The following is a 25,196-nucleotide window of genomic DNA, read 5'->3' on the forward strand; positions in this document are numbered from 1 at the left end:
ACAAATATATGCTCCATGCTCCTTCATCGCCCTCTAGTTTAACCTACATCTTCTGTTTTCCTCCAAATTGTTCCTAGTCTTACATCGACTTTGAAATTGCAGCAACCTGCCCCATTTCTACACACAGAAATACGCTGACAACTCGACAACACAATCCACTCTTTCAAGATATACTGGCCTTTTAGTCTAAAATAGCAAAACTTTGAATTGACTCCTGACGTGATTTGAACATCGCAACCTTCTGATCTGGAGTCAGACAGCGCTTACTGTTGTAGCCACAGGGTCTGTCTGATAAGGCAGAGGACTATAATGTACTTGAAGCACAAATATATACTCCATGCCTTCATCGCCTCTAGTTTTTTAACACATCTTCTGTTTTCCTCTGAATTGTTCCTAGTCTTACATCGACTTTGAAATTGTAGTAATGTTCTATTTCTTACACACAGAAATACGCTGACAACTCGATAACCACAATCTAACTCTTTTCAAGATATATTTCATTTTTATTCAAAATAGCAAAACTTTGAATTGATCTCGACGTGATTTGAACACGCAACCTTCTGATCTGGAGTCAGACGCGCTACCGTTGCGCCACAGGGCCGTCTGATAAGGCAGAGGGACTATAATGTACTTGAAACACAAATATATACTCCATGCTCTAGATCGCCCTCATTTTTAACACATCTTCTGTTTTCCTCTGAATTGTTCCTAGTCTTACATCGACTTTGAAATTGTAGCAATGTCTCATTTCTTACACACAGAAATACGCTGACAACTCGACAACACAATCCACTCTTTCAAGATATATTTCATTTTTTATTCAAAATAGCAAAACTTTGAATTGACCCCGACGTGATTTGAACACGCAACCTTCTGATCTGGAGTCAGACGCGCTACCGTTGCGCCACAGGGCCGTCTGATAAGGTAGAGGACTATAATGTACTTGAAGCACAAATATATACTCCATGCTCTTCATCGCCCTCATTTTTAACACATCTTCTATTTTCCTCTGAATTGTTCCTAGTCTTACATCGACTTTGAAATTGTAGTAATGTCTCATTTCTTACACACAGAAATACGCTGACAACTCGACAACACAATCCACTCTTTCAAGATATATTTCATTTTGTATTCAAAATAGCAAAACTTTGAATTGACCCCGACGTGATTTGAACACGCAACCTTCTGATCTGGAGTCAGACGCGCTACCGTTGCGCCACAGGGCCGTCTGATAAGGCAGAGGACTCATAATGTACTTGAAGCACAAATATATACTCCATGCTCTTCATCGCCCCTCATTTTTAACACATCTTCTGTTTTCCTCTGAATTGTTCCTAGTCTTACATCGACTTTGAAATTGTAGTAATGTCTCATTTCTTACACACAGAAATACGCTGACAACTCGACAACACAATCCACTCTTTCAAGATATATTTCATTTTTTATTCAAAATAGCAAAACTTTGAATTGACCCTGACGTGATTTGAACACGCAACCTTCTGATCTGGGAGTCAGACGCGCTACCGTTGCGCCACAGGGCCGTCTGATAAGGCAGAGGACTATAATGTACTTGAAGCACAAATATATACTCCATGCTCTTCATCGCCCTCATTTTTAACACATCTTCTGTTTTCCTCTGAATTGTTCCTAGTCTTACATCGACTTTGAAATTGTAGTAATGTCTCATTTCTTACACACAGAAATACGCTGACAACTCGACAACACAATCCACTCTTTCAAGATATATTTTCATTTTTATTCAAAATAGCAAAACTTTGAATTGACCCCGACGTGATTTGAACACGCAACCTTCTGATCTGGAGTCAGACGCGCTACCGTTGCGCCACAGGGCCGTCTGATAAGGCAGAGGACTATAATGTACTTGAAGCACAAATATATAATCCATGCTCTTCATCGCCCTCATTTTTAACACATCTTCTGTTTTCCTCTGAATTGTTCCTAGTCTTACATCGACTTTGAAATTGTAGTAATGTCTCATTTCTTACACACAGAAATACGCTGACAACTCGACAACACAATCCACTCTTTCAAGATATATTTCATTTTTTATTCAAAATAGCAAAACTTTGAATTGACCCCGACGTGATTTGAACACGCAACCTTCTGATCTGGAGTCAGACGCGCTACCGTTGCGCCACAGGGCCGTCTGATAAGGCAGAGGACTATAATGTACTTGAAGCACAAATATATACTCCATGCTCTTCATCGCCCTCATTTTTAACACATCTTCTGTTTTCCTCTGAATTGTTCCTAGTCTTACATCGACTTTGAAATTGTAGTAATGTCTCATTTCTTACACACAGAAATACGCTGACAACTCGACAACACAATCCACTCTTTCAAGATATATTTCATTTTTTATTCAAAATAGCAAAACTTTGAATTGACCCCGACGTGATTTGAACACGCAACCTTCTGATCTGGAGTCAGACGCGCTACCGTTGCGCCACAGGGCCGTCTGATAAGGCAGAGGACTATAATGTACTTGAAGCACAAATATATACTCCATGCTCTTCATCGCCCTCATTTTTAACACATCTTCTGTTTTCCTCTGAATTGTTCCTAGTCTTACATCGACTTTGAAATTGTAGTAATGTCTCATTTCTTACACACAGAAATACGCTGACAACTCGACAACACAATCCACTCTTTCAAGATATATTTCATTTTTTATTCAAAATAGCAAAACTTTGAATTGACCCCGACGTGATTTGAACACGCAACCTTCTGATCTGGAGTCAGACGCTACCGTTGCGCCACAGGGCCGTCTGATAAGGCAGAGGACTATAATGTACTTGAAGCACAAATATATACTCCATGCTCTTCATCGCCCTCATTTTTAACACATCTTCTGTTTTCCTCTGAATTGTTCCTAGTCTTACATCGACTTGGAAATTGTAGTAATGTCTCATTTCTTACACACAGAAATACGCTGACAACTCGACAACACAATCCACTCTTTCAAGATATATTTCATTTTTTATTCAAAATAGCAAAACTTTGAATTGACCCCGACGTGATTTGAACACGCAACCTTCTGATCTGGAGTCAGACGCGCTACCGTTGCGCCACAGGGCCGTCTGATAAGACAGAGGACTGTAATGTACTTGAAGCACAAATATATACTCCATGCTCTTCATCGCCCTCATTTTTAACACATCTTCTGTTTTCCTCTGAATTGTTCCTAGTCTTACATCGACTTGGAAATTGTAGTAATGTCTCATTTCTTACACACAGAAATACGCTGACAACTCGACAACACAATCCACTCTTTCAAGATATATTTCATTTTTATTCAAAATAGCAAAACTTTGAATTGACCCCGACGTGATTTGAACACGCAACCTTCTGATCTGGAGTCAGACGCGCTACCGTTGCGCCACAGGGCCGTCTGATAAGGCAGAGGACTATAATGTACTTGAAGCACAAATATATGCTCCATGCTCTTCATCGCCCTCATTTTTAACACATCTTCTGTTTTCCTCTGAATTGTTCCTAGTCTTACATCGACTTTGAAATTGTAGTAATGTCTCATTTCTTACACACAGAAATACGCTGACAACTCGACAACACAATCCACTCTTTCAAGATATATTTCATTTTTTATTCAAAATAGCAAAACTTTGAATTGACCCCGACGTGATTTGAACACGCAACCTTCTGATCTGGAGTCAGACGCGCTACCGTTGCGCCACAGGGCCGTCTGATAAGGCAGAGGACTATAATGTACTTGAAGCACAAATATATACTCCATGCTCTTCATCGCCCTCATTTTTAACACATCTTCTGTTTTCCTCTGAATTGTTCCTAGTCTTACATCGACTTTGAAATTGTAGTAATGTCTCATTTCTTACACACAGAAATACGCTGACAACTCGACAACACAATCCACTCTTTCAAGATATATTTCATTTTTATTCAAAATAGCAAAACTTTGAATTGACCCCGACGTGATTTGAACACGCAACCTTCTGATCTGGAGTCAGACGCGCTACCGTTGCGCCACAGGGCCGTCTGATAAGGCAGAGAGGACTATAATGTACTTGAAGCACAAATATATACTCCATGCTCTTCATCGCCCTCATTTTTAACACATCTTCTGTTTTCCTCTGAATTGTTCCTAGTCTTACATCGACTTTGAAATTGTAGTAATGTCTCATTTCTTACACACAGAAATACGCTGACAACTCGACAACACAATCCACTCTTTCAAGATATATTTCATTTTTTATTCAAAATAGCAAAACTTTGAATTGACCCCGACGTGATTTGAACACGCAACCTTCTGATCTGGAGTCAGACGCGCTACCGTTGCGCCACAGGGCCGTCTGATAAGGCAGAGGACTATAATGTACTTGAAGCACAAATATATACTCCATGCTCTTCATCGCCCTCATTTTTTAACACATCTTCTGTTTTCCTCTGAATTGTTCCTAGTCTTACATCGACTTTGAAATTGTAGTAATGTCTCATTTCTTACACACAGAAATACGCTGACAACTCGACAACACAATCCACTCTTTCAAGATATATTTCATTTTTATTCAAAATAGCAAAACTTTGAATTGACCCCGACGTGATTTGAACACGCAACCTTCTGATCTGGAGTCAGACGCGCTACCGTTGCGCCACAGGGCCGTCTGATAAGGCAGAGGACTATAATGTACTTGAAGCACAAATATATACTCCATGCTCTTCATCGCCCTCATTTTAACACATCTTCTGTTTTCCTCTGAATTGTTCCTAGTCTTACATCGACTTTGAAATTGTAGTAATGTCTCATTTCTTACACACAGAAATACGCTGACAACTCGACAACACAATCCACTCTTTCAAGATATATTTCATTTTTATTCAAAATAGCAAAACTTTGAATTGACCCCGACGTGATTTGAACACGCAACCTTCTGATCTGGAGTCAGACGCGCTACCGTTGCGCCACAGGGCCGTCTGATAAGGCAGAGGACTATAATGTACTTGAAGCACAAATATATACTCCATGCTCTTCATCGCCCTCATTTTAACACATCTTCTGTTTTCCTCTGAATTGTTCCTAGTCTTACATCGACTTTGAAATTGTAGTAATGTCTCATTTCTTACACACAGATAAACGCTGACAAGTCGACAACACAATCCACTCTTTCAAGATATATTTCATTTTTTTATTCAAAATAGCAAAAACTTTGAATTGACCCCGACGTGATTTGAACACGCAACCTTCTGATCTGGAGTCAGACGCGCTACCGTTGCGCCACAGGGCCGTCTGATAAGGCAGAGGACTATAATGTACTTGAAGCACAAATATATACTCCATGCTCTTCATCGCCCTCATTTTTAACACATCTTCTGTTTTCCTCTGAATTGTTCCTAGTCTTACATCGACTTTGAAATTGTAGTAATGTCTCATTTCTTACACACAGAAATACGCTGACAACTCGACAACACAATCCACTCTTTCAAGATATATTTCATTTTTTATTCAAAATAGCAAAACTTTGAATTGACCCCGACGTGATTTGAACACGCAACCTTCTGATCTGGAGTCAGACGCGCTACCGTTGCGCCACAGGGCCGTCTGATAAGGCAGAGGACTATAATGTACTTGAAGCACAAATATATACTCCATGCTCTTCATCGCCCTCATTTTTAACACATCTTCTGTTTTCCTCTGAATTGTTCCTAGTCTTACATCGACTTTGAAATTGTAGTAATGTCTCATTTCTTACACACAGAAATACGCTGACAACTCGACAACACAATCCACTCTTTCAAGATATATTTCATTTTTATTCAAAATAGCAAAACTTTGAATTGACCCCGACGTGATTTGAACACGCAACCTTCTGATCTGGAGTCAGACGCGCTACCGTTGCGCCACAGGGCCGTCTGATAAGGCAGAGGACTATAATGTACTTGAAGCACAAATATATACTCCATGCTCTTCATCGCCCTCATTTTTAACACATCTTCTGTTTTCCTCTGAATTGTTCCTAGTCTTACATCGACTTTGAAATTGTAGTAATGTCTCATTTCTTACACACAGAAATACGCTGACAACTCGACAACACAATCCACTCTTTCAAGATATATTTCATTTTTATTCAAAATAGCAAAACTTTGAATTGACCCCGACGTGATTTGAACACGCAACCTTCTGATCTGGAGTCAGACGCGCTACCGTTGCGCCACAGGGCCGTCTGATAAGGCAGAGGACTATAATGTACTTGAAGCACAAATATATGCTCCATGCTCTTCATCGCCCTCATTTTTAACACATCTTCTGTTTTCCTCTGAATTGTTCCTAGTCTTACATCGACTTGGAAATTGTAGTAATGTCTCATTTCTTACACACAGAAATACGCTGACAACTCGACAACACAATCCACTCTTTCAAGATATATTTCATTTTTTATTCAAAATAGCAAAACTTTGAATTGACCCCGACGTGATTTGAACACGCAACCTTCTGATCTGGAGTCAGACGCGCTACCGTTGCGCCACAGGGCCGTCTGATAAGGCAGAGGACTATAATGTACTTGAAGCACAAATATATACTCCATGCTCTTCATCGCCCTCATTTTTAACACATCTTCTGTTTTCCTCTGAATTGTTCCTAGTCTTACATCGACTTTGAAATTGTAGTAATGTCTCATTTCTTACACACAGAAATACGCTGACAACTCGACAACACAATCCACTCTTTCAAGATATATTTCATTTTTTATTCAAAATAGCAAAACTTTGAATTGACCCCGACGTGATTTGAACACGCAACCTTCTGATCTGGAGTCAGACGCGCTACCGTTGCGCCACAGGGCCGTCTGATAAGGCAGAGGACTATAATGTACTTGAAGCACAAATATATACTCCATGCTCTTCATCGCCCTCATTTTAACACATCTTCTGTTTTCCTCTGAATTGTTCCTAGTCTTACATCGACTTTGAAATTGTAGTAATGTCTCATTTCTTACACACAGAAATACGCTGACAACTCGACAACACAATCCACTCTTTCAAGATATATTTCATTTTTATTCAAAATAGCAAAACTTTGAATTGACCCCGACGTGATTTGAACACGCAACCTTCTGATCTGGAGTCAGACGCGCTACCGTTGCGCCACAGGGCCGTCTGATAAGGCAGAGGACTATAATGTACTTGAAGCACAAATATATACTCCATGCTCTTCATCGCCCTCATTTTTAACACATCTTCTGTTTTCCTCTGAATTGTTCCTAGTCTTACATCGACTTTGAAATTGTAGTAATGTCTCATTTCTTACACACAGAAATACGCTGACAACTCGACAACACAATCCACTCTTTCAAGATATATTTCATTTTTATTCAAAATAGCAAAACTTTGAATTGACCCCGACGTGATTTGAACACGCAACCTTCTGATCTGGAGTCAGACGCGCTACCGTTGCGCCACAGGGCCGTCTGATAAGGCAGAGGACTATAATGTACTTGAAGCACAAATATATATGCTCCATGCTCTTCATCGCCCTCATTTTTAACACATCTTCTGTTTTCCTCTGAATTGTTCCTAGTCTTACATCGACTTGGAAATTGTAGTAATGTCTCATTTCTTACACACAGAAATACGCTGACAACTCGACAATACAATCCACTCTTTCAAGATATATTTCATTTTTGATTCAAAATAGCAAAACTTTGAATTGACCCGACGTGATTTGAACACGCAACCTTCTGATCTGGAGTCAGACGCGCTACCGTTGCGCCACAGGGCCGTCTGATAAGACAGAGGACTGTAATGTACTTGAAGCACAAATATATACTCCATGCTCTTCATCGCCCTCATTTTTAACACATCTTCTGTTTTCCTCTGAATTGTTCCTAGTCTTACATCGACTTTGAAATTGTAGTAATGTCTCATTTCTTACACACAGAAATACGCTGACAACTCGACAACACAATCCACTCTTTCAAGATATATTTCATTTTTTATTCAAAATAGCAAAACTTTGAATTGACCCCGACGTGATTTGAACACGCAACCTTCTGATCTGGAGTCAGACGCGCTACCGTTGCGCCACAGGGCCGTCTGATAAGGCAGAGGACTATAATGTACTTGAAGCACAAATATATACTCCATGCTCTTCATCGCCCTCATTTTTAACACATCTTCTGTTTTCCTCTGAATTGTTCCTAGTCTTACATCGACTTTGAAATTGTAGTAATGTCTCATTTCTTACACACAGAAATACGCTGACAACTCGACAACACAATCCACTCTTTCAAGATATATTTCATTTTTATTCAAAATAGCAAAACTTTGAATTGACCCCGACGTGATTTGAACACGCAACCTTCTGATCTGGAGTCAGACGCGCTACCGTTGCGCCACAGGGCCGTCTGATAAGGCAGAGGACTATAATGTACTTGAAGCACAAATATATACTCCATGCTCTTCATCGCCCTCATTTTTAACACATCTTCTGTTTTCCTCTGAATTGTTCCTAGTCTTACATCGACTTTGAAATTGTAGTAATGTCTCATTTCTTACACACAGAAATACGCTGACAACTCGACAACACAATCCACTCTTTCAAGATATATTTCATTTTTTATTCAAAATAGCAAAACTTTGAATTGACCCCGACGTGATTTGAACACGCAACCTTCTGATCTGGAGTCAGACGCTACCGTTGCGCCACAGGGCCGTCTGATAAGACAGAGAGGACTATAATGTACTTGAAGCACAAATATATACTCCATGCTCTTCATCGCCCTCATTTTTAACACATCTTCTGTTTTCCTCTGAATTGTTCCTAGTCTTACATCGACTTTGAAATTGTAGTAATGTCTCATTTCTTACACACAGAAATACGCTGACAACTCGACAACACAATCCACTCTTTCAAGATATATTTCATTTTTTATTCAAAATAGCAAAACTTTGAATTGACCCCGACGTGATTTGAACACGCAACCTTCTGATCTGGAGTCAGACGCGCTACCGTTGCGCCACAGGGCCGTCTGATAAGGCAGAGGACTATAATGTACTTGAAGCACAAATATATACTCCATGCTCTTCATCGCCCTCATTTTTAACACATCTTCTGTTTTCCTCTGAATTGTTCCTAGTCTTACATCGACTTTGAAATTGTAGTAATGTCTCATTTCTTACACACAGAAATACGCTGACAACTCGACAACACAATCCACTCTTTCAAGATATATTTCATTTTTATTCAAAATAGCAAAACTTTGAATTGACCCCGACGTGATTTGAACACGCAACCTTCTGATCTGGAGTCAGACGCGCTACCGTTGCGCCACAGGGCCGTCTGATAAGGCAGAGGACTATAATGTACTTGAAGCACAAATATATACTCCATGCTCTTCATCGCCCTCATTTTTAACACATCTTCTGTTTTCCTCTGAATTGTTCCTAGTCTTACATCGACTTTGAAATTGTAGTAATGTCTCATTTCTTACACACAGAAATACGCTGACAACTCGACAACACAATCCACTCTTTCAAGATATATTTCATTTTTATTCAAAATAGCAAAACTTTGAATTGACCCCGACGTGATTTGAACACGCAACCTTCTGATCTGGAGTCAGACGCGCTACCGTTGCGCCACAGGGCCGTCTGATAAGGCAGAGGACTATAATGTACTTGAAGCACAAATATATACTCCATGCTCTTCATCGCCCTCATTTTTAACACATCTTCTGTTTTCCTCTGAATTGTTCCTAGTCTTACATCGACTTTGAAATTGTAGTAATGTCTCATTTCTTACACACAGAAATACGCTGACAACTCGACAACACAATCCACTCTTTCAAGATATATTTCATTTTTATTCAAAATAGCAAAACTTTGAATTGACCCCGACGTGATTTGAACACGCAACCTTCTGATCTGGAGTCAGACGCGCTACCGTTGCGCCACAGGGCCGTCTGATAAGGCAGAGGACTATAATGTACTTGAAGCACAAATATATACTCCATGCTCTTCATCGCCCTCATTTTTTAACACATCTTCTGTTTTCCTCTGAATTGTTCCTAGTCTTACATCGACTTTGAAATTGTAGTAATGTCTCATTTCTTACACACAGAAATACGCTGACAACTCGACAACACAATCCACTCTTTCAAGATATATTTCATTTTTTATTCAAAATAGCAAAACTTTGAATTGACCCCGACGTGATTTGAACACGCAACCTTCTGATCTGGAGTCAGACGCGCTACCGTTGCGCCACAGGGCCGTCTGATAAGGCAGAGGACTATAATGTACTTGAAGCACAAATATATACTCCATGCTCTTCATCGCCCTCATTTTTAACACATCTTCTGTTTTCCTCTGAATTGTTCCTAGTCTTACATCGACTTTGAAATTGTAGTAATGTCTCATTTCTTACACACAGAAATACGCTGACAACTCGACAACACAATCCACTCTTTCAAGATATATTTCATTTTTATTCAAAATAGCAAAACTTTGAATTGACCCCGACGTGATTTGAACACGCAACCTTCTGATCTGGAGTCAGACGCGCTACCGTTGCGCCACAGGGCCGTCTGATAAGGCAGAGGACTATAATGTACTTGAAGCACAAATATATACTCCATGCTCTTCATCGCCCTCATTTTTAACACATCTTCTGTTTTCCTCTGAATTGTTCCTAGTCTTACATCGACTTTGAAATTGTAGTAATGTCTCATTTCTTACACACAGAAATACGCTGACAACTCGACAACACAATCCACTCTTTCAAGATATATTTCATTTTTTATTCAAAATAGCAAAACTTTGAATTGACCCCGACGTGATTTGAACACGCAACCTTCTGATCTGGAGTCAGACGCGCTACCGTTGCGCCACAGGGCCGTCTGATAAGGCAGAGGACTATAATGTACTTGAAGCACAAATATATACTCCATGCTCTTCATCGCCCTCGTTTTTAACACATCTTCTGTTTTCCTCTGAATTGTTCCTAGTCTTACATCGACTTTGAAATTGTAGTAATGTCTCATTTCTTACACACAGAAATACGCTGACAACTCGACAACACAATCCACTCTTTCAAGATATATTTCATTTTTTATTCAAAATAGCAAAACTTTGAATTGACCCCGACGTGATTTGAACACGCAACCTTCTGATCTGGAGTCAGACGCGCTACCGTTGCGCCACAGGGCCGTCTGATAAGGCAGAGGACTATAATGTACTTGAAGCACAAATATATACTCCATGCTCTTCATCGCCCTCGTTTTTTTAACACATCTTCTGTTTTCCTCTGAATTGTTCCTAGTCTTACATCGACTTTGAAATTGTAGTAATGTCTCATTTCTTACACACAGAAATACGCTGACAACTCGACAACACAATCCACTCTTTCAAGATATATTTCATTTTTATTCAAAATAGCAAAACTTTGAATTGACCCCGACGTGATTTGAACACGCAACCTTCTGATCTGGAGTCAGACGCGCTACCGTTGCGCCACAGGGCCGTCTGATAAGGCAGAGGACTATAATGTACTTGAAGCACAAATATATACTCCATGCTCTTCATCGCCCTCATTTTTAACACATCTTCTGTTTTCCTCTGAATTGTTCCTAGTCTTACATCGACTTTGAAATTGTAGTAATGTCTCATTTCTTACACACAGAAATACGCTGACAACTCGACAACACAATCCACTCTTTCAAGATATATTTCATTTTTTATTCAAAATAGCAAAACTTTGAATTGACCCCGACGTGATTTGAACACGCAACCTTCTGATCTGGAGTCAGACGCGCTACCGTTGCGCCACAGGGCCGTCTGATAAGGCAGAGGACTATAATGTACTTGAAGCACAAATATATACTCCATGCTCTTCATCGCCCTCATTTTTAACACATCTTCTGTTTTCCTCTGAATTGTTCCTAGTCTTACATCGACTTTGAAATTGTAGTAATGTCTCATTTCTTACACACAGAAATACGCTGACAACTCGACAACACAATCCACTCTTTCAAGATATATTTCATTTTTATTCAAAATAGCAAAACTTTGAATTGACCCCGACGTGATTTGAACACGCAACCTTCTGATCTGGAGTCAGACGCGCTACCGTTGCGCCACAGGGCCGTCTGATAAGGCAGAGGACTATAATGTACTTGAAGCACAAATATATACTCCATGCTCTTCATCGCCCTCATTTTTAACACATCTTCTGTTTTCCTCTGAATTGTTCCTAGTCTTACATCGACTTTGAAATTGTAGTAATGTCTCATTTCTTACACACAGAAATACGCTGACAACTCGACAACACAATCCACTCTTTCAAGATATATTTCATTTTTTATTCAAAATAGCAAAACTTTGAATTGACCCCGACGTGATTTGAACACGCAACCTTCTGATCTGGAGTCAGACGCGCTACCGTTGCGCCACAGGGCCGTCTGATAAGGGCAGAGGACTATAATGTACTTGAAGCACACAAATATATACTCCATGCTCTTCATCGCCCTCATTTTTTAACACATCTTCTGTTTTCCTCTGAATTGTTCCTAGTCTTACATCGACTTTGAAATTGTAGTAATGTCTCATTTCTTACACACAGAAATACGCTGACAACTCGACAACACAATCCACTCTTTCAAGATATATTTCATTTTTTATTCAAAATAGCAAAACTTTGAATTGACCCCGACGTGATTTGAACACGCAACCTTCTGATCTGGAGTCAGACGCGCTACCGTTGCGCCACAGGGCCGTCTGATAAGGCAGAGGACTATAATGTACTTGAAGCACAAATATATACTCCATGCTCTTCATCGCCCTCATTTTTAACACATCTTCTGTTTTCCTCTGAATTGTTCCTAGTCTTACATCGACTTTGAAATTGTAGTAATGTCTCATTTCTTACACACAGAAATACGCTGACAACTCGACAACACAATCCACTCTTTCAAGATATATTTCATTTTTATTCAAAATAGCAAAACTTTGAATTGACCCCGACGTGATTTGAACACGCAACCTTCTGATCTGGAGTCAGACGCGCTACCGTTGCGCCACAGGGCCGTCTGATAAGGCAGAGGACTATAATGTACTTGAAGCACAAATATATACTCCATGCTCTTCATCGCCCTCATTTTTAACACATCTTCTGTTTTCCTCTGAATTGTTCCTAGTCTTACATCGACTTTGAAATTGTAGTAATGTCTCATTTCTTACACACAGAAATACGCTGACAACTCGACAACACAATCCACTCTTTCAAGATATATTTCATTTTTTATTCAAAATAGCAAAACTTTGAATTGACCCCGACGTGATTTGAACACGCAACCTTCTGATCTGGAGTCAGACGCGCTACCGTTGCGCCACAGGGCCGTCTGATAAGGCAGAGGACTATAATGTACTTGAAGCACAAATATATACTCCATGCTCTTCATCGCCCTCATTTTTAACACATCTTCTGTTTTCCTCTGAATTGTTCCTAGTCTTACATCGACTTTGAAATTGTAGTAATGTCTCATTTCTTACACACAGAAATACGCTGACAACTCGACAACACAATCCACTCTTTCAAGATATATTTCATTTTTATTCAAAATAGCAAAACTTTGAATTGACCCCGACGTGATTTGAACACGCAACCTTCTGATCTGGAGTCAGACGCGCTACCGTTGCGCCACAGGGCCGTCTGATAAGGCAGAGGACTATAATGTACTTGAAGCACAAATATATACTCCATGCTCTTCATCGCCCTCATTTTTAACACATCTTCTGTTTTCCTCTGAATTGTTCCTAGTCTTACATCGACTTTGAAATTGTAGTAATGTCTCATTTCTTACACACAGAAATACGCTGACAACTCGACAACACAATCCACTCTTTCAAGATATATTTCATTTTTTATTCAAAATAGCAAAACTTTGAATTGACCCCGACGTGATTTGAACACGCAACCTTCTGATCTGGAGTCAGACGCGCTACCGTTGCGCCACAGGGCCGTCTGATAAGGCAGAGGACTATAATGTACTTGAAGCACAAATATATACTCCATGCTCTTCATCGCCCTCATTTTTAACACATCTTCTGTTTTCCTCTGAATTGTTCCTAGTCTTACATCGACTTTGAAATTGTAGTAATGTCTCATTTCTTACACACAGAAATACGCTGACAACTCGACAACACAATCCACTCTTTCAAGATATATTTCATTTTTATTCAAAATAGCAAAACTTTGAATTGACCCCGACGTGATTTGAACACGCAACCTTCTGATCTGGAGTCAGACGCGCTACCGTTGCGCCACAGGGCCGTCTGATAAGGCAGAGGACTATAATGTACTTGAAGCACAAATATATACTCCATGCTCTTCATCGCCCTCATTTTTAACACATCTTCTGTTTTCCTCTGAATTGTTCCTAGTCTTACATCGACTTTGAAATTGTAGTAATGTCTCATTTCTTACACACAGAAATACGCTGACAACTCGACAACACAATCCACTCTTTCAAGATATATTTCATTTTTTATTCAAAATAGCAAAACTTTGAATTGACCCCGACGTGATTTGAACACGCAACCTTCTGATCTGGAGTCAGACGCGCTACCGTTGCGCCACAGGGCCGTCTGATAAGGCAGAGGACTATAATGTACTTGAAGCACAAATATATACTCCATGCTCTTCATCGCCCTCATTTTTAACACATCTTCTGTTTTCCTCTGAATTGTTCCTAGTCTTACATCGACTTTGAAATTGTAGTAATGTCTCATTTCTTACACACAGAAATACGCTGACAACTCGACAACACAATCCACTCTTTCAAGATATATTTCATTTTTTATTCAAAATAGCAAAACTTTGAATTGACCCCGACGTGATTTGAACACGCAACCTTCTGATCTGGAGTCAGACGCGCTACCGTTGCGCCACAGGGCCGTCTGATAAGGCAGAGGACTATAATGTACTTGAAGCACAAATATATACTCCATGCTCTTCATCGCCCTCATTTTTTAACACATCTTCTGTTTTCCTCTGAATTGTTCCTAGTCTTACATCGACTTTGAAATTGTAGTAATGTCTCATTTCTTACACACAGAAATACGCTGACAACTCGACAACACAATCCACTCTTTCAAGATATATTTCATTTTTATTCAAAATAGCAAAACTTTGAATTGACCCCGACGTGATTTGAACACGCAACCTTCTGATCTGGAGTCAGACGCGCTACCGTTGCGCCACAGGGCCGTCTGATAAGGCAGAGGACTATAATGTACTTGAAGCACAAATATATACTCCATGCTCTTCATCGCCCTCATTTTTAACACATCTTCTGTTTTCCTCTGAATTGTTCCTAGTCTTACATCGACTTTGAAATTGTAGTAATGTCTCATTTCTTACACACAGAAATACGCTGACAACTCGACAACACAATCCACTCTTTCAAGATATATTTCATTTTTATTCAAAATAGCAAAACTTTGAATTGACCCCGACGTGATTTGAACACGCAACCTTCTGATCTGGAGTCAGACGCGCTACCGTTGCGCCACAGGGCCGTCTGATAAAGGCAGAGGACTATAATGTACTTGAAGCACAAATATATACTCCATGCTCTTCATCGCCCTCATTTTTAACACATCTTCTGTTTTCCTCTGAATTGTTCCTAGTCTTACATCGACTTTGAAATTGTAGTAATGTCTCATTTCTTACACACAGAAATACGCTGACAACTCGACAACACAATCCACTCTTTCAAGATATATTTCATTTTTATTCAAAATAGCAAAACTTTGAATTGACCCCGACGTGATTTGAACACGCAACCTTCTGATCTGGAGTCAGACGCGCTACCGTTGCGCCACAGGGCCGTCTGATAAGGCAGAGGACTATAATGTACTTGAAGCACAAATATATACTCCATGCTCTTCATCGCCCTCATTTTTAACACATCTTCTGTTTTCCTCTGAATTGTTCCTAGTCTTACATCGACTTTGAAATTGTAGTAATGTCTCATTTCTTACACACAGAAATACGCTGACAACTCGACAACACAATCCACTCTTTCAAGATATATTTCATTTTTATTCAAAATAGCAAAACTTTGAATTGACCCCGACGTGATTTGAACACGCAACCTTCTGATCTGGAGTCAGACGCGCTACCGTTGCGCCACAGGGCCGTCTGATAAGGCAGAGGACTATAATGTACTTGAAGCACAAATATATACTCCATGCTCTTCATCGCCCTCGTTTTTAACACATCTTCTGTTTTCCTCTGAATTGTTCCTAGTCTTACATCGACTTTGAAATTGTAGTAATGTCTCATTTCTTACACACAGAAATACGCTGACAACTCGACAACACAATCCACTCTTTCAAGATATATTTCATTTTTTATTCAAAATAGCAAAACTTTGAATTGACCCCGACGTGATTTGAACACGCAACCTTCTGATCTGGAGTCAGACGCGCTACCGTTGCGCCACAGGGCCGTCTGATAAGGCAGAGGACTATAATGTACTTGAAGCACAAATATATACTCCATGCTCTTCATCGCCCTCATTTTTAACACATCTTCTGTTTTCCTCTGAATTGTTCCTAGTCTTACATCGACTTTGAAATTGTAGTAATGTCTCATTTCTTACACACAGAAATACGCTGACAACTCGACAACACAATCCACTCTTTCAAGATATATTTCATTTTTTATTCAAAATAGCAAAACTTTGAATTGACCCCGACGTGATTTGAACACGCAACCTTCTGATCTGGAGTCAGACGCGCTACCGTTGCGCCACAGGGCCGTCTGATAAGGCAGAGGACTATAATGTACTTGAAGCACAAATATATACTCCATGCTCTTCATCGCCCTCATTTTTTAACACATCTTCTGTTTTCCTCTGAATTGTTCCTAGTCTTACATCGACTTTGAAATTGTAGTAATGTCTCATTTCTTACACACAGAAATACGCTGACAACTCGACAACACAATCCACTCTTTCAAGATATATTTCATTTTTTATTCAAAATAGCAAAACTTTGAATTGACCCCGACGTGATTTGAACACGCAACCTTCTGATCTGGAGTCAGACGCGCTACCGTTGCGCCACAGGGCCGTCTGATAAGGCAGAGGACTATAATGTACTTGAAGCACAAATATATACTCCATGCTCTTCATCGCCCTCATTTTTAACACATCTTCTGTTTTCCTCTGAATTGTTCCTAGTCTTACATCGACTTTGAAATTGTAGTAATGTCTCATTTCTTACACACAGAAATACGCTGACAACTCGACAACACAATCCACTCTTTCAAGATATATTTCATTTTTTATTCAAAATAGCAAAACTTTGAATTGACCCCGACGTGATTTGAACACGCAACCTTCTGATCTGGAGTCAGACGCGCTACCGTTGCGCCACAGGGCCGTCTGATAAGGCAGAGGACTATAATGTACTTGAAAGCACAATATATACTCCATGCTCTTCATCGCCCTCATTTTTTAACACATCTTCTGTTTTCCTCTGAATTGTTCCTAGTCTTACATCGACTTTGAAATTGTAGTAATGTCTCATTTCTTACACACAGAAATACGCTGACAACTCGACAACACAATCCACTCTTTCAAGATATATTTCATTTTTTTAATTCAAAATAGCAAAAACTTTGAATTGACCCCGACGTGATTTGAACACGCAACCTTCTGATCTGGAGTCAGACGCGCTACCGTTGCGCCACAGGGCCGTCTGATAAGGCAGAGGACTATAATGTACTTGAAGCACAAATATATACTCCATGCTCTTCATCGCCCTCATTTTTAACACATCTTCTGTTTTCCTCTGAATTGTTCCTAGTCTTACATCGACTTTGAAATTGTAGTAATGTCTCATTTCTTACACACAGAAATACGCTGACAACTCGACAACACAATCCACTCTTTCAAGATATATTTCATTTTTATTCAAAATAGCAAAACTTTGAATTGACCCCGACGTGATTTGAACACGCAACCTTCTGATCTGGAGTCAGACGCGCTACCGTTGCGCCACAGGGCCGTCTGATAAGGCAGAGGACTATAATGTACTTGAAGCACAAATATATACTCCATGCTCTTCATCGCCCTCATTTTTAACACATCTTCTGTTTTCCTCTGAATTGTTCCTAGTCTTACATCGACTTTGAAATTGTAGTAATGTCTCATTTCTTACACACAGAAATACGCTGACAACTCGACAACACAATCCACTCTTTCAAGATATATTTCATTTTTTATTCAAAATAGCAAAACTTTGAATTGACCCCGACGTGATTTGAACACGCAACCTTCTGATCTGGAGTCAGACGCGCTACCGTTGCGCCACAGGGCCGTCTGATAAGGCAGAGGACTATAATGTACTTGAAGCACAAATATATACTCCATGCTCTTCATCGCCCTCATTTTTAACACATCTTCTGTTTTCCTCTGAATTGTTCCTAGTCTTACATCGACTTTGAAATTGTAGTAATGTCTCATTTCTTACACACAGAAATACGCTGACAACTCGACAACACAATCCACTCTTTCAAGATATATTTCATTTTTTATTCAAAATAGCAAAACTTTGAATTGACCCCGACGTGATTTGAACACGCAACCTTCTGATCTGGAGTCAGACGCGCTACCGTTGCGCCACAGGGCCGTCTGATAAGGCAGAGGACTATAATGTACTTGAAGCACAAATATATACTCCATGCTCTTCATCGCCCTCATTTTTAACACATCTTCTGTTTTCCTCTGAATTGTTCCTAGTCTTACATCGACTTTGAAATTGTAGTAATGTCTCATTTCTTACACACAGAAATACGCTGACAACTCGACAACACAATCCACTCTTTCAAGATATATTTCATTTTTATTCAAAATAGCAAAACTTTGAATTGACCCCGACGTGATTTGAACACGCAACCTTCTGATCTGGAGTCAGACGCGCTACCGTTGCGCCACAGGGCCGTCTGATAAGGCAGAGGACTATAATGTACTTGAAGCACAAATATATACTCCATGCTCTCTTCATCGCCCTCATTTTTTAACACATCTTCTGTTTTCCTCTGAATTGTTCCTAGTCTTACATCGACTTTGAAATTGTAGTAATGTCTCATTTCTTACACACAGAAATACGCTGACAACTCGACAACACAATCCACTCTTTCAAGATATATTTCATTTTTTATTCAAAATAGCAAAACTTTGAATTGACCCCGACGTGATTTGAACACGCAACCTTCTGATCTGGAGTCAGACGCGCTACCGTTGCGCCACAGGGCCGTCTGATAAGGCAGAGGACTATAATGTACTTGAAGCACAAATATATACTCCATGCTCTTCATCGCCCTCATTTTTAACACATCTTCTGTTTTCCTCTGAATTGTTCCTAGTCTTACATCGACTTTGAAATTGTAGTAATGTCTCATTTCTTACACACAGAAATACGCTGACAACTCGACAACACAATCCACTCTTTCAAGATATATTTCATTTTTTATTCAAAATAGCAAAACTTTGAATTGACCCCGACGTGATTTGAACACGCAACCTTCTGATCTGGAGTCAGACGCGCTACCGTTGCGCCACAGGGCCGTCTGATAAGGCAGAGGACTATAATGTACTTGAAGCACAAATATATACTCCATGCTCTTCATCGCCCTCATTTTTAACACATCTTCTGTTTTCCTCTGAATTGTTCCTAGTCTTACATCGACTTTGAAATTGTAGTAATGTCTCATTTCTTACACACAGAAATACGCTGACAACTCGACAACACAATCCACTCTTTCAAGATATATTTCATTTTTTATTCAAAATAGCAAAACTTTGAATTGACCCCGACGTGATTTGAACACGCAACCTTCTGATCTGGAGTCAGACGCGCTACCGTTGCGCCACAGGGCCGTCTGATAAGGCAGAGGACTATAATGTACTTGAAGCACAAATATATACTCCATGCTCTTCATCGCCCTCATTTTTAACACATCTTCTGTTTTCCTCTGAATTGTTCCTAGTCTTACATCGACTTTGAAATTGTAGTAATGTCTCATTTCTTACACACAGAAATACGCTGACAACTCGACAACACAATCCACTCTTTCAAGATATATTTCATTTTTTATTCAAAATAGCAAAACTTTGAATTGACCCCGACGTGATTTGAACACGCAACCTTCTGATCTGGAGTCAGACGCGCTACCGTTGCGCCACAGGGCCGTCTGATAAGGCAGAGGACTATAATGTACTTGAAGCACAAATATATACTCCATGCTCTTCATCGCCCTCATTTTTAACACATCTTCTGTTTTCCTCTGAATTGTTCCTAGTCTTACATCGACTTTGAAATTGTAGTAATGTCTCATTTCTTACACACAGAAATACGCTGACAACTCGACAACACAATCCACTCTTTCAAGATATATTTCATTTTTATTCAAAATAGCAAAACTTTGAATTGACCCCGACGTGATTTGAACACGCAACCTTCTGATCTGGAGTCAGACGCGCTACCGTTGCGCCACAGGGCCGTCTGATAAGGCAGAGGACTATAATGTACTTGAAGCACAAATATATACTCCATGCTCTTCATCGCCCTCATTTTAACACATCTTCTGTTTTCCTCTGAATTGTTCCTAGTCTTACATCGACTTTGAAATTGTAGTAATGTCTCATTTCTTACACACAGAAATACGCTGACAACTCGACAACACAATCCACTCTTTCAAGATATATTTCATTTTTATTCAAAATAGCAAAACTTTGAATTGACCCCGACGTGATTTGAACACGCAACCTTCTGATCTGGAGTCAGACGCGCTACCGTTGCGCCACAGGGCCGTCTGATAAGGCAGAGGACTATAATGTACTTGAAGCACAAATATATACTCCATGCTCTTCATCGCCCTCATTTTTAACACATCTTCTGTTTTCCTCTGAATTGTTCCTAGTCTTACATCGACTTTGAAATTGTAGTAATGTCTCATTTCTTACACACAGAAATACGCTGACAACTCGACAACACAATCCACTCTTTCAAGATATATTTCATTTTTTATTCAAAATAGCAAAACTTTGAATTGACCCCGACGTGATTTGAACACGCAACCTTCTGATCTGGAGTCAGACGCGCTACCGTTGCGCCACAGGGCCGTCTGATAAGGCAGAGGACTATAATGTACTTGAAGCACAAATATATACTCCATGCTCTTCATCGCCCTCATTTTAACACATCTTCTGTTTTCCTCTGAATTGTTCCTAGTCTTACATCGACTTTGAAATTGTAGTAATGTCTCATTTCTTACACACAGAAATACGCTGACAACTCGACAACACAATCCACTCTTTCAAGATATATTTCATTTTTATTCAAAATAGCAAAACTTTGAATTGACCCCGACGTGATTTGAACACGCAACCTTCTGATCTGGAGTCAGACGCGCTACCGTTGCGCCACAGGGCCGTCTGATAAGGCAGAGGACTATAATGTACTTGAAGCACAAATATATACTCCATGCTCTTCATCGCCCTCATTTTTAACACATCTTCTGTTTTCCTCTGAATTGTTCCTAGTCTTACATCGACTTTGAAATTGTAGTAATGTCTCATTTCTTACACACAGAAATACGCTGACAACTCGACAACACAATCCACTCTTTCAAGATATATTTCATTTTTATTCAAAATAGCAAAACTTTGAATTGACCCCGACGTGATTTGAACACGCAACCTTCTGATCTGGAGTCAGACGCGCTACCGTTGCGCCACAGGGCCGTCTGATAAGGCAGAGGACTATAATGTACTTGAAGCACAAATATATACTCCATGCTCTTCATCGCCCTCATTTTTAACACATCTTCTGTTTTCCTCTGAATTGTTCCTAGTCTTACATCGACTTTGAAATTGTAGTAATGTCTCATTTCTTACACACAGAAATACGCTGACAACTCGACAACACAATCCACTCTTTCAAGATATATTTCATTTTTTATTCAAAATAGCAAAACTTTGAATTGACCCCGACGTGATTTGAACACGCAACCTTCTGATCTGGAGTCAGACGCGCTACCGTTGCGCCACAGGGCCGTCTGATAAGGCAGAGGACTATAATGTACTTGAAGCACAAATATATACTCCATGCTCTTCATCGCCCTCATTTTTAACACATCTTCTGTTTTCCTCTGAATTGTTCCTAGTCTTACATCGACTTTGAAATTGTAGTAATGTCTCATTTCTTACACACAGAAATACGCTGACAACTCGACAACACAATCCACTCTTTCAAGATATATTTCATTTTTTATTCAAAATAGCAAAACTTTGAATTGACCCCGACGTGATTTGAACACGCAACCTTCTGATCTGGAGTCAGACGCGCTACCGTTGCGCCACAGGGCCGTCTGATAAGGCAGAGGACTATAATGTACTTGAAGCACAAATATATACTCCATGCTCTTCATCGCCCTCATTTTTTAACACATCTTCTGTTTTCCTCTGAATTGTTCCTAGTCTTACATCGACTTTGAAATTGTAGTAATGTCTCATTTCTTACACACAGAAATACGCTGACAACTCGACAACACAATCCACTCTTTCAAGATATATTTCATTTTTTATTCAAAATAGCAAAACTTTGAATTGACCCCGACGTGATTTGAACACGCAACCTTCTGATCTGGAGTCAGACGCGCTACCGTTGCGCCACAGGGCCGTCTGATAAGGCAGAGGACTATAATGTACTTGAAGCACAAATATATACTCCATGCTCTTCATCGCCCTCATTTTTAACACATCTTCTGTTTTCCTCTGAATTGTTCCTAGTCTTACATCGACTTTGAAATTGTAGTAATGTCTCATTTCTTACACACAGAAATACGCTGACAACTCGACAACACAATCCACTCTTTCAAGATATATTTCATTTTTTATTCAAAATAGCAAAACTTTGAATTGACCCCGACGTGATTTGAACACGCAACCTTCTGATCTGGAGTCAGACGCGCTACCGTTGCGCCACAGGGCCGTCTGATAAGGCAGAGGACTATAATGTACTTGAAGCACAAATATATACTCCATGCTCTTCATCGCCCTCATTTTAACACATCTTCTGTTTTCCTCTGAATTGTTCCTAGTCTTACATCGACTTTGAAATTGTAGTAATGTCTCATTTCTTACACACAGAAATACGCTGACAACTCGACAACACAATCCACTCTTTCAAGATATATTTCATTTTTTATTCAAAATAGCAAAACTTTGAATTGACCCCGACGTGATTTGAACACGCAACCTTCTGATCTGGAGTCAGACGCGCTACCGTTGCGCCACAGGGCCGTCTGATAAGGCAGAGGACTATAATGTACTTGAAGCACAAATATATACTCCATGCTCTTCATCGCCCTCATTTTTAACACATCTTCTGTTTTCCTCTGAATTGTTCCTAGTCTTACATCGACTTTGAAATTGTAGTAATGTCTCATTTCTTACACACAGAAATACGCTGACAACTCGACAACACAATCCACTCTTTCAAGATATATTTCATTTTTTATTCAAAATAGCAAAACTTTGAATTGACCCCGACGTGATTTGAACACGCAACCTTCTGATCTGGAGTCAGACGCGCTACCGTTGCGCCACAGGGCCGTCTGATAAGGCAGAGGACTATAATGTACTTGAAGCACAAATATATACTCCATGCTCTTCATCGCCCTCATTTTTAACACATCTTCTGTTTTCCTCTGAATTGTTCCTAGTCTTACATCGACTTTGAAATTGTAGTAATGTCTCATTTCTTACACACAGAAATACGCTGACAACTCGACAACACAATCCACTCTTTCAAGATATATTTCATTTTTATTCAAAATAGCAAAACTTTGAATTGACCCCGACGTGATTTGAACACGCAACCTTCTGATCTGGAGTCAGACGCGCTACCGTTGCGCCACAGGGCCGTCTGATAAGGCAGAGGACTATAATGTACTTGAAGCACAAATATATACTCCATGCTCTTCATCGCCCTCATTTTTAACACATCTTCTGTTTTCCTCTGAATTGTTCCTAGTCTTACATCGACTTTGAAATTGTAGTAATGTCTCATTTCTTACACACAGAAATACGCTGACAACTCGACAACACAATCCACTCTTTCAAGATATATTTCATTTTTTATTCAAAATAGCAAAACTTTGAATTGACCCCGACGTGATTTGAACACGCAACCTTCTGATCTGGAGTCAGACGCGCTACCGTTGCGCCACAGGGCCGTCTGATAAGGCAGAGGACTATAATGTACTTGAAGCACAAATATATACTCCATGCTCTTCATCGCCCTCATTTTTAACACATCTTCTGTTTTCCTCTGAATTGTTCCTAGTCTTACATCGACTTTGAAATTGTAGTAATGTCTCATTTCTTACACACAGAAATACGCTGACAACTCGACAACACAATCCACTCTTTCAAGATATATTTCATTTTTTATTCAAAATAGCAAAACTTTGAATTGACCCCGACGTGATTTGAACACGCAACCTTCTGATCTGGAGTCAGACGCGCTACCGTTGCGCCACAGGGCCGTCTGATAAGGCAGAGGACTATAATGTACTTGAAGCACAAATATATACTCCATGCTCTTCATCGCCCTCATTTTTAACACATCTTCTGTTTTCCTCTGAATTGTTCCTAGTCTTACATCGACTTTGAAATTGTAGTAATGTCTCATTTCTTACACACAGAAATACGCTGACAACTCGACAACACAATCCACTCTTTCAAGATATATTTCATTTTTTATTCAAAATAGCAAAACTTTGAATTGACCCCGACGTGATTTGAACACGCAACCTTCTGATCTGGAGTCAGACGCGCTACCGTTGCGCCACAGGGCCGTCTGATAAGGCAGAGGACTATAATGTACTTGAAGCACAAATATATACTCCATGCTCTTCATCGCCCTCATTTTTAACACATCTTCTGTTTTCCTCTGAATTGTTCCTAGTCTTACATCGACTTTGAAATTGTAGTAATGTCTCATTTCTTACACACAGAAATACGCTGACAACTCGACAACACAATCCACTCTTTCAAGATATATTTCATTTTTATTCAAAATAGCAAAACTTTGAATTGACCCCGACGTGATTTGAACACGCAACC

At 39.8% G+C, this 25,196-nt stretch overlaps 72 non-coding genes across 72 annotated transcripts; all 72 read right to left on the bottom strand.

Moving 5' to 3' along the window:
• Positions 1 to 842: 842 nt before the first annotated feature.
• Positions 843 to 914, bottom strand: Trnaw-cca. Its single transcript has one exon. It is a non-coding gene; the product is annotated as a tRNA-Trp (tRNA).
• Positions 915 to 1,154: 240 nt separating this feature from the next.
• Trnaw-cca lies at positions 1,155 to 1,226 on the bottom strand. The gene has a single exon. It is a non-coding gene; the product is annotated as a tRNA-Trp (tRNA).
• A 242-nt stretch (positions 1,227 to 1,468) lies between these two features.
• Positions 1,469 to 1,541, bottom strand: Trnag-ccc. The gene has a single exon. It is a non-coding gene; the product is annotated as a tRNA-Gly (tRNA).
• A 240-nt stretch (positions 1,542 to 1,781) lies between these two features.
• Positions 1,782 to 1,853, bottom strand: Trnaw-cca. The gene has a single exon. It is a non-coding gene; the product is annotated as a tRNA-Trp (tRNA).
• A 240-nt stretch (positions 1,854 to 2,093) lies between these two features.
• Trnaw-cca lies at positions 2,094 to 2,165 on the bottom strand. Its single transcript has one exon. It is a non-coding gene; the product is annotated as a tRNA-Trp (tRNA).
• Positions 2,166 to 2,405: 240 nt separating this feature from the next.
• Positions 2,406 to 2,477, bottom strand: Trnaw-cca. The gene has a single exon. It is a non-coding gene; the product is annotated as a tRNA-Trp (tRNA).
• A 550-nt stretch (positions 2,478 to 3,027) lies between these two features.
• Trnaw-cca lies at positions 3,028 to 3,099 on the bottom strand. Its single transcript has one exon. It is a non-coding gene; the product is annotated as a tRNA-Trp (tRNA).
• A 239-nt stretch (positions 3,100 to 3,338) lies between these two features.
• Positions 3,339 to 3,410, bottom strand: Trnaw-cca. Its single transcript has one exon. It is a non-coding gene; the product is annotated as a tRNA-Trp (tRNA).
• A 240-nt stretch (positions 3,411 to 3,650) lies between these two features.
• Trnaw-cca lies at positions 3,651 to 3,722 on the bottom strand. Its single transcript has one exon. It is a non-coding gene; the product is annotated as a tRNA-Trp (tRNA).
• Positions 3,723 to 3,961: 239 nt separating this feature from the next.
• On the bottom strand, positions 3,962 to 4,033 carry Trnaw-cca. The gene has a single exon. It is a non-coding gene; the product is annotated as a tRNA-Trp (tRNA).
• A 242-nt stretch (positions 4,034 to 4,275) lies between these two features.
• On the bottom strand, positions 4,276 to 4,347 carry Trnaw-cca. The gene has a single exon. It is a non-coding gene; the product is annotated as a tRNA-Trp (tRNA).
• A 240-nt stretch (positions 4,348 to 4,587) lies between these two features.
• Positions 4,588 to 4,659, bottom strand: Trnaw-cca. The gene has a single exon. It is a non-coding gene; the product is annotated as a tRNA-Trp (tRNA).
• Positions 4,660 to 4,897: 238 nt separating this feature from the next.
• Positions 4,898 to 4,969, bottom strand: Trnaw-cca. The gene has a single exon. It is a non-coding gene; the product is annotated as a tRNA-Trp (tRNA).
• A 241-nt stretch (positions 4,970 to 5,210) lies between these two features.
• On the bottom strand, positions 5,211 to 5,282 carry Trnaw-cca. Its single transcript has one exon. It is a non-coding gene; the product is annotated as a tRNA-Trp (tRNA).
• Positions 5,283 to 5,522: 240 nt separating this feature from the next.
• On the bottom strand, positions 5,523 to 5,594 carry Trnaw-cca. The gene has a single exon. It is a non-coding gene; the product is annotated as a tRNA-Trp (tRNA).
• Positions 5,595 to 5,833: 239 nt separating this feature from the next.
• Trnaw-cca lies at positions 5,834 to 5,905 on the bottom strand. The gene has a single exon. It is a non-coding gene; the product is annotated as a tRNA-Trp (tRNA).
• A 239-nt stretch (positions 5,906 to 6,144) lies between these two features.
• On the bottom strand, positions 6,145 to 6,216 carry Trnaw-cca. The gene has a single exon. It is a non-coding gene; the product is annotated as a tRNA-Trp (tRNA).
• Positions 6,217 to 6,456: 240 nt separating this feature from the next.
• Positions 6,457 to 6,528, bottom strand: Trnaw-cca. The gene has a single exon. It is a non-coding gene; the product is annotated as a tRNA-Trp (tRNA).
• Positions 6,529 to 6,768: 240 nt separating this feature from the next.
• Positions 6,769 to 6,840, bottom strand: Trnaw-cca. The gene has a single exon. It is a non-coding gene; the product is annotated as a tRNA-Trp (tRNA).
• A 238-nt stretch (positions 6,841 to 7,078) lies between these two features.
• Positions 7,079 to 7,150, bottom strand: Trnaw-cca. Its single transcript has one exon. It is a non-coding gene; the product is annotated as a tRNA-Trp (tRNA).
• A 239-nt stretch (positions 7,151 to 7,389) lies between these two features.
• Trnaw-cca lies at positions 7,390 to 7,461 on the bottom strand. The gene has a single exon. It is a non-coding gene; the product is annotated as a tRNA-Trp (tRNA).
• A 553-nt stretch (positions 7,462 to 8,014) lies between these two features.
• On the bottom strand, positions 8,015 to 8,086 carry Trnaw-cca. The gene has a single exon. It is a non-coding gene; the product is annotated as a tRNA-Trp (tRNA).
• A 239-nt stretch (positions 8,087 to 8,325) lies between these two features.
• Trnaw-cca lies at positions 8,326 to 8,397 on the bottom strand. The gene has a single exon. It is a non-coding gene; the product is annotated as a tRNA-Trp (tRNA).
• A 552-nt stretch (positions 8,398 to 8,949) lies between these two features.
• Trnaw-cca lies at positions 8,950 to 9,021 on the bottom strand. The gene has a single exon. It is a non-coding gene; the product is annotated as a tRNA-Trp (tRNA).
• A 239-nt stretch (positions 9,022 to 9,260) lies between these two features.
• On the bottom strand, positions 9,261 to 9,332 carry Trnaw-cca. Its single transcript has one exon. It is a non-coding gene; the product is annotated as a tRNA-Trp (tRNA).
• A 239-nt stretch (positions 9,333 to 9,571) lies between these two features.
• On the bottom strand, positions 9,572 to 9,643 carry Trnaw-cca. Its single transcript has one exon. It is a non-coding gene; the product is annotated as a tRNA-Trp (tRNA).
• Positions 9,644 to 9,882: 239 nt separating this feature from the next.
• On the bottom strand, positions 9,883 to 9,954 carry Trnaw-cca. Its single transcript has one exon. It is a non-coding gene; the product is annotated as a tRNA-Trp (tRNA).
• Positions 9,955 to 10,195: 241 nt separating this feature from the next.
• Positions 10,196 to 10,267, bottom strand: Trnaw-cca. Its single transcript has one exon. It is a non-coding gene; the product is annotated as a tRNA-Trp (tRNA).
• A 239-nt stretch (positions 10,268 to 10,506) lies between these two features.
• On the bottom strand, positions 10,507 to 10,578 carry Trnaw-cca. The gene has a single exon. It is a non-coding gene; the product is annotated as a tRNA-Trp (tRNA).
• A 240-nt stretch (positions 10,579 to 10,818) lies between these two features.
• Positions 10,819 to 10,890, bottom strand: Trnaw-cca. The gene has a single exon. It is a non-coding gene; the product is annotated as a tRNA-Trp (tRNA).
• Positions 10,891 to 11,130: 240 nt separating this feature from the next.
• Trnaw-cca lies at positions 11,131 to 11,202 on the bottom strand. The gene has a single exon. It is a non-coding gene; the product is annotated as a tRNA-Trp (tRNA).
• A 241-nt stretch (positions 11,203 to 11,443) lies between these two features.
• On the bottom strand, positions 11,444 to 11,515 carry Trnaw-cca. Its single transcript has one exon. It is a non-coding gene; the product is annotated as a tRNA-Trp (tRNA).
• Positions 11,516 to 11,755: 240 nt separating this feature from the next.
• On the bottom strand, positions 11,756 to 11,827 carry Trnaw-cca. The gene has a single exon. It is a non-coding gene; the product is annotated as a tRNA-Trp (tRNA).
• Positions 11,828 to 12,066: 239 nt separating this feature from the next.
• Trnaw-cca lies at positions 12,067 to 12,138 on the bottom strand. The gene has a single exon. It is a non-coding gene; the product is annotated as a tRNA-Trp (tRNA).
• Positions 12,139 to 12,378: 240 nt separating this feature from the next.
• On the bottom strand, positions 12,379 to 12,450 carry Trnaw-cca. Its single transcript has one exon. It is a non-coding gene; the product is annotated as a tRNA-Trp (tRNA).
• Positions 12,451 to 12,694: 244 nt separating this feature from the next.
• On the bottom strand, positions 12,695 to 12,766 carry Trnaw-cca. The gene has a single exon. It is a non-coding gene; the product is annotated as a tRNA-Trp (tRNA).
• Positions 12,767 to 13,005: 239 nt separating this feature from the next.
• Positions 13,006 to 13,077, bottom strand: Trnaw-cca. Its single transcript has one exon. It is a non-coding gene; the product is annotated as a tRNA-Trp (tRNA).
• A 240-nt stretch (positions 13,078 to 13,317) lies between these two features.
• On the bottom strand, positions 13,318 to 13,389 carry Trnaw-cca. Its single transcript has one exon. It is a non-coding gene; the product is annotated as a tRNA-Trp (tRNA).
• Positions 13,390 to 13,628: 239 nt separating this feature from the next.
• Trnaw-cca lies at positions 13,629 to 13,700 on the bottom strand. Its single transcript has one exon. It is a non-coding gene; the product is annotated as a tRNA-Trp (tRNA).
• Positions 13,701 to 13,940: 240 nt separating this feature from the next.
• Trnaw-cca lies at positions 13,941 to 14,012 on the bottom strand. Its single transcript has one exon. It is a non-coding gene; the product is annotated as a tRNA-Trp (tRNA).
• Positions 14,013 to 14,251: 239 nt separating this feature from the next.
• Trnaw-cca lies at positions 14,252 to 14,323 on the bottom strand. Its single transcript has one exon. It is a non-coding gene; the product is annotated as a tRNA-Trp (tRNA).
• A 240-nt stretch (positions 14,324 to 14,563) lies between these two features.
• Positions 14,564 to 14,635, bottom strand: Trnaw-cca. Its single transcript has one exon. It is a non-coding gene; the product is annotated as a tRNA-Trp (tRNA).
• A 240-nt stretch (positions 14,636 to 14,875) lies between these two features.
• Positions 14,876 to 14,947, bottom strand: Trnaw-cca. The gene has a single exon. It is a non-coding gene; the product is annotated as a tRNA-Trp (tRNA).
• A 240-nt stretch (positions 14,948 to 15,187) lies between these two features.
• On the bottom strand, positions 15,188 to 15,259 carry Trnaw-cca. Its single transcript has one exon. It is a non-coding gene; the product is annotated as a tRNA-Trp (tRNA).
• A 239-nt stretch (positions 15,260 to 15,498) lies between these two features.
• On the bottom strand, positions 15,499 to 15,570 carry Trnaw-cca. The gene has a single exon. It is a non-coding gene; the product is annotated as a tRNA-Trp (tRNA).
• A 240-nt stretch (positions 15,571 to 15,810) lies between these two features.
• Positions 15,811 to 15,882, bottom strand: Trnaw-cca. Its single transcript has one exon. It is a non-coding gene; the product is annotated as a tRNA-Trp (tRNA).
• Positions 15,883 to 16,121: 239 nt separating this feature from the next.
• Positions 16,122 to 16,193, bottom strand: Trnaw-cca. The gene has a single exon. It is a non-coding gene; the product is annotated as a tRNA-Trp (tRNA).
• Positions 16,194 to 16,433: 240 nt separating this feature from the next.
• Trnaw-cca lies at positions 16,434 to 16,505 on the bottom strand. Its single transcript has one exon. It is a non-coding gene; the product is annotated as a tRNA-Trp (tRNA).
• Positions 16,506 to 16,745: 240 nt separating this feature from the next.
• Positions 16,746 to 16,817, bottom strand: Trnaw-cca. Its single transcript has one exon. It is a non-coding gene; the product is annotated as a tRNA-Trp (tRNA).
• A 241-nt stretch (positions 16,818 to 17,058) lies between these two features.
• Positions 17,059 to 17,130, bottom strand: Trnaw-cca. Its single transcript has one exon. It is a non-coding gene; the product is annotated as a tRNA-Trp (tRNA).
• A 240-nt stretch (positions 17,131 to 17,370) lies between these two features.
• On the bottom strand, positions 17,371 to 17,442 carry Trnaw-cca. The gene has a single exon. It is a non-coding gene; the product is annotated as a tRNA-Trp (tRNA).
• A 244-nt stretch (positions 17,443 to 17,686) lies between these two features.
• Positions 17,687 to 17,758, bottom strand: Trnaw-cca. Its single transcript has one exon. It is a non-coding gene; the product is annotated as a tRNA-Trp (tRNA).
• A 239-nt stretch (positions 17,759 to 17,997) lies between these two features.
• Trnaw-cca lies at positions 17,998 to 18,069 on the bottom strand. The gene has a single exon. It is a non-coding gene; the product is annotated as a tRNA-Trp (tRNA).
• Positions 18,070 to 18,309: 240 nt separating this feature from the next.
• On the bottom strand, positions 18,310 to 18,381 carry Trnaw-cca. Its single transcript has one exon. It is a non-coding gene; the product is annotated as a tRNA-Trp (tRNA).
• Positions 18,382 to 18,621: 240 nt separating this feature from the next.
• Trnaw-cca lies at positions 18,622 to 18,693 on the bottom strand. The gene has a single exon. It is a non-coding gene; the product is annotated as a tRNA-Trp (tRNA).
• Positions 18,694 to 18,932: 239 nt separating this feature from the next.
• Trnaw-cca lies at positions 18,933 to 19,004 on the bottom strand. The gene has a single exon. It is a non-coding gene; the product is annotated as a tRNA-Trp (tRNA).
• A 243-nt stretch (positions 19,005 to 19,247) lies between these two features.
• Trnaw-cca lies at positions 19,248 to 19,319 on the bottom strand. The gene has a single exon. It is a non-coding gene; the product is annotated as a tRNA-Trp (tRNA).
• A 240-nt stretch (positions 19,320 to 19,559) lies between these two features.
• On the bottom strand, positions 19,560 to 19,631 carry Trnaw-cca. The gene has a single exon. It is a non-coding gene; the product is annotated as a tRNA-Trp (tRNA).
• Positions 19,632 to 19,871: 240 nt separating this feature from the next.
• Trnaw-cca lies at positions 19,872 to 19,943 on the bottom strand. The gene has a single exon. It is a non-coding gene; the product is annotated as a tRNA-Trp (tRNA).
• A 240-nt stretch (positions 19,944 to 20,183) lies between these two features.
• Positions 20,184 to 20,255, bottom strand: Trnaw-cca. The gene has a single exon. It is a non-coding gene; the product is annotated as a tRNA-Trp (tRNA).
• Positions 20,256 to 20,494: 239 nt separating this feature from the next.
• On the bottom strand, positions 20,495 to 20,566 carry Trnaw-cca. The gene has a single exon. It is a non-coding gene; the product is annotated as a tRNA-Trp (tRNA).
• A 238-nt stretch (positions 20,567 to 20,804) lies between these two features.
• On the bottom strand, positions 20,805 to 20,876 carry Trnaw-cca. Its single transcript has one exon. It is a non-coding gene; the product is annotated as a tRNA-Trp (tRNA).
• A 240-nt stretch (positions 20,877 to 21,116) lies between these two features.
• On the bottom strand, positions 21,117 to 21,188 carry Trnaw-cca. The gene has a single exon. It is a non-coding gene; the product is annotated as a tRNA-Trp (tRNA).
• Positions 21,189 to 21,426: 238 nt separating this feature from the next.
• Trnaw-cca lies at positions 21,427 to 21,498 on the bottom strand. The gene has a single exon. It is a non-coding gene; the product is annotated as a tRNA-Trp (tRNA).
• A 239-nt stretch (positions 21,499 to 21,737) lies between these two features.
• On the bottom strand, positions 21,738 to 21,809 carry Trnaw-cca. The gene has a single exon. It is a non-coding gene; the product is annotated as a tRNA-Trp (tRNA).
• A 240-nt stretch (positions 21,810 to 22,049) lies between these two features.
• On the bottom strand, positions 22,050 to 22,121 carry Trnaw-cca. Its single transcript has one exon. It is a non-coding gene; the product is annotated as a tRNA-Trp (tRNA).
• Positions 22,122 to 22,361: 240 nt separating this feature from the next.
• On the bottom strand, positions 22,362 to 22,433 carry Trnaw-cca. The gene has a single exon. It is a non-coding gene; the product is annotated as a tRNA-Trp (tRNA).
• Positions 22,434 to 22,674: 241 nt separating this feature from the next.
• Trnaw-cca lies at positions 22,675 to 22,746 on the bottom strand. The gene has a single exon. It is a non-coding gene; the product is annotated as a tRNA-Trp (tRNA).
• Positions 22,747 to 22,986: 240 nt separating this feature from the next.
• Positions 22,987 to 23,058, bottom strand: Trnaw-cca. Its single transcript has one exon. It is a non-coding gene; the product is annotated as a tRNA-Trp (tRNA).
• A 239-nt stretch (positions 23,059 to 23,297) lies between these two features.
• Trnaw-cca lies at positions 23,298 to 23,369 on the bottom strand. Its single transcript has one exon. It is a non-coding gene; the product is annotated as a tRNA-Trp (tRNA).
• Positions 23,370 to 23,609: 240 nt separating this feature from the next.
• On the bottom strand, positions 23,610 to 23,681 carry Trnaw-cca. The gene has a single exon. It is a non-coding gene; the product is annotated as a tRNA-Trp (tRNA).
• Positions 23,682 to 23,920: 239 nt separating this feature from the next.
• Positions 23,921 to 23,992, bottom strand: Trnaw-cca. Its single transcript has one exon. It is a non-coding gene; the product is annotated as a tRNA-Trp (tRNA).
• Positions 23,993 to 25,196: the final 1,204 nt, after the last annotated feature.

The sequence above is a fragment of the Haliotis rubra genome, unplaced genomic scaffold (assembly GCF_003918875.1).
Source record: "Haliotis rubra isolate DU_JTF1 unplaced genomic scaffold, ASM391887v1 Scf442, whole genome shotgun sequence".
In the NCBI taxonomy this organism is placed as follows: domain Eukaryota; kingdom Metazoa; phylum Mollusca; class Gastropoda; order Lepetellida; family Haliotidae; genus Haliotis; species Haliotis rubra.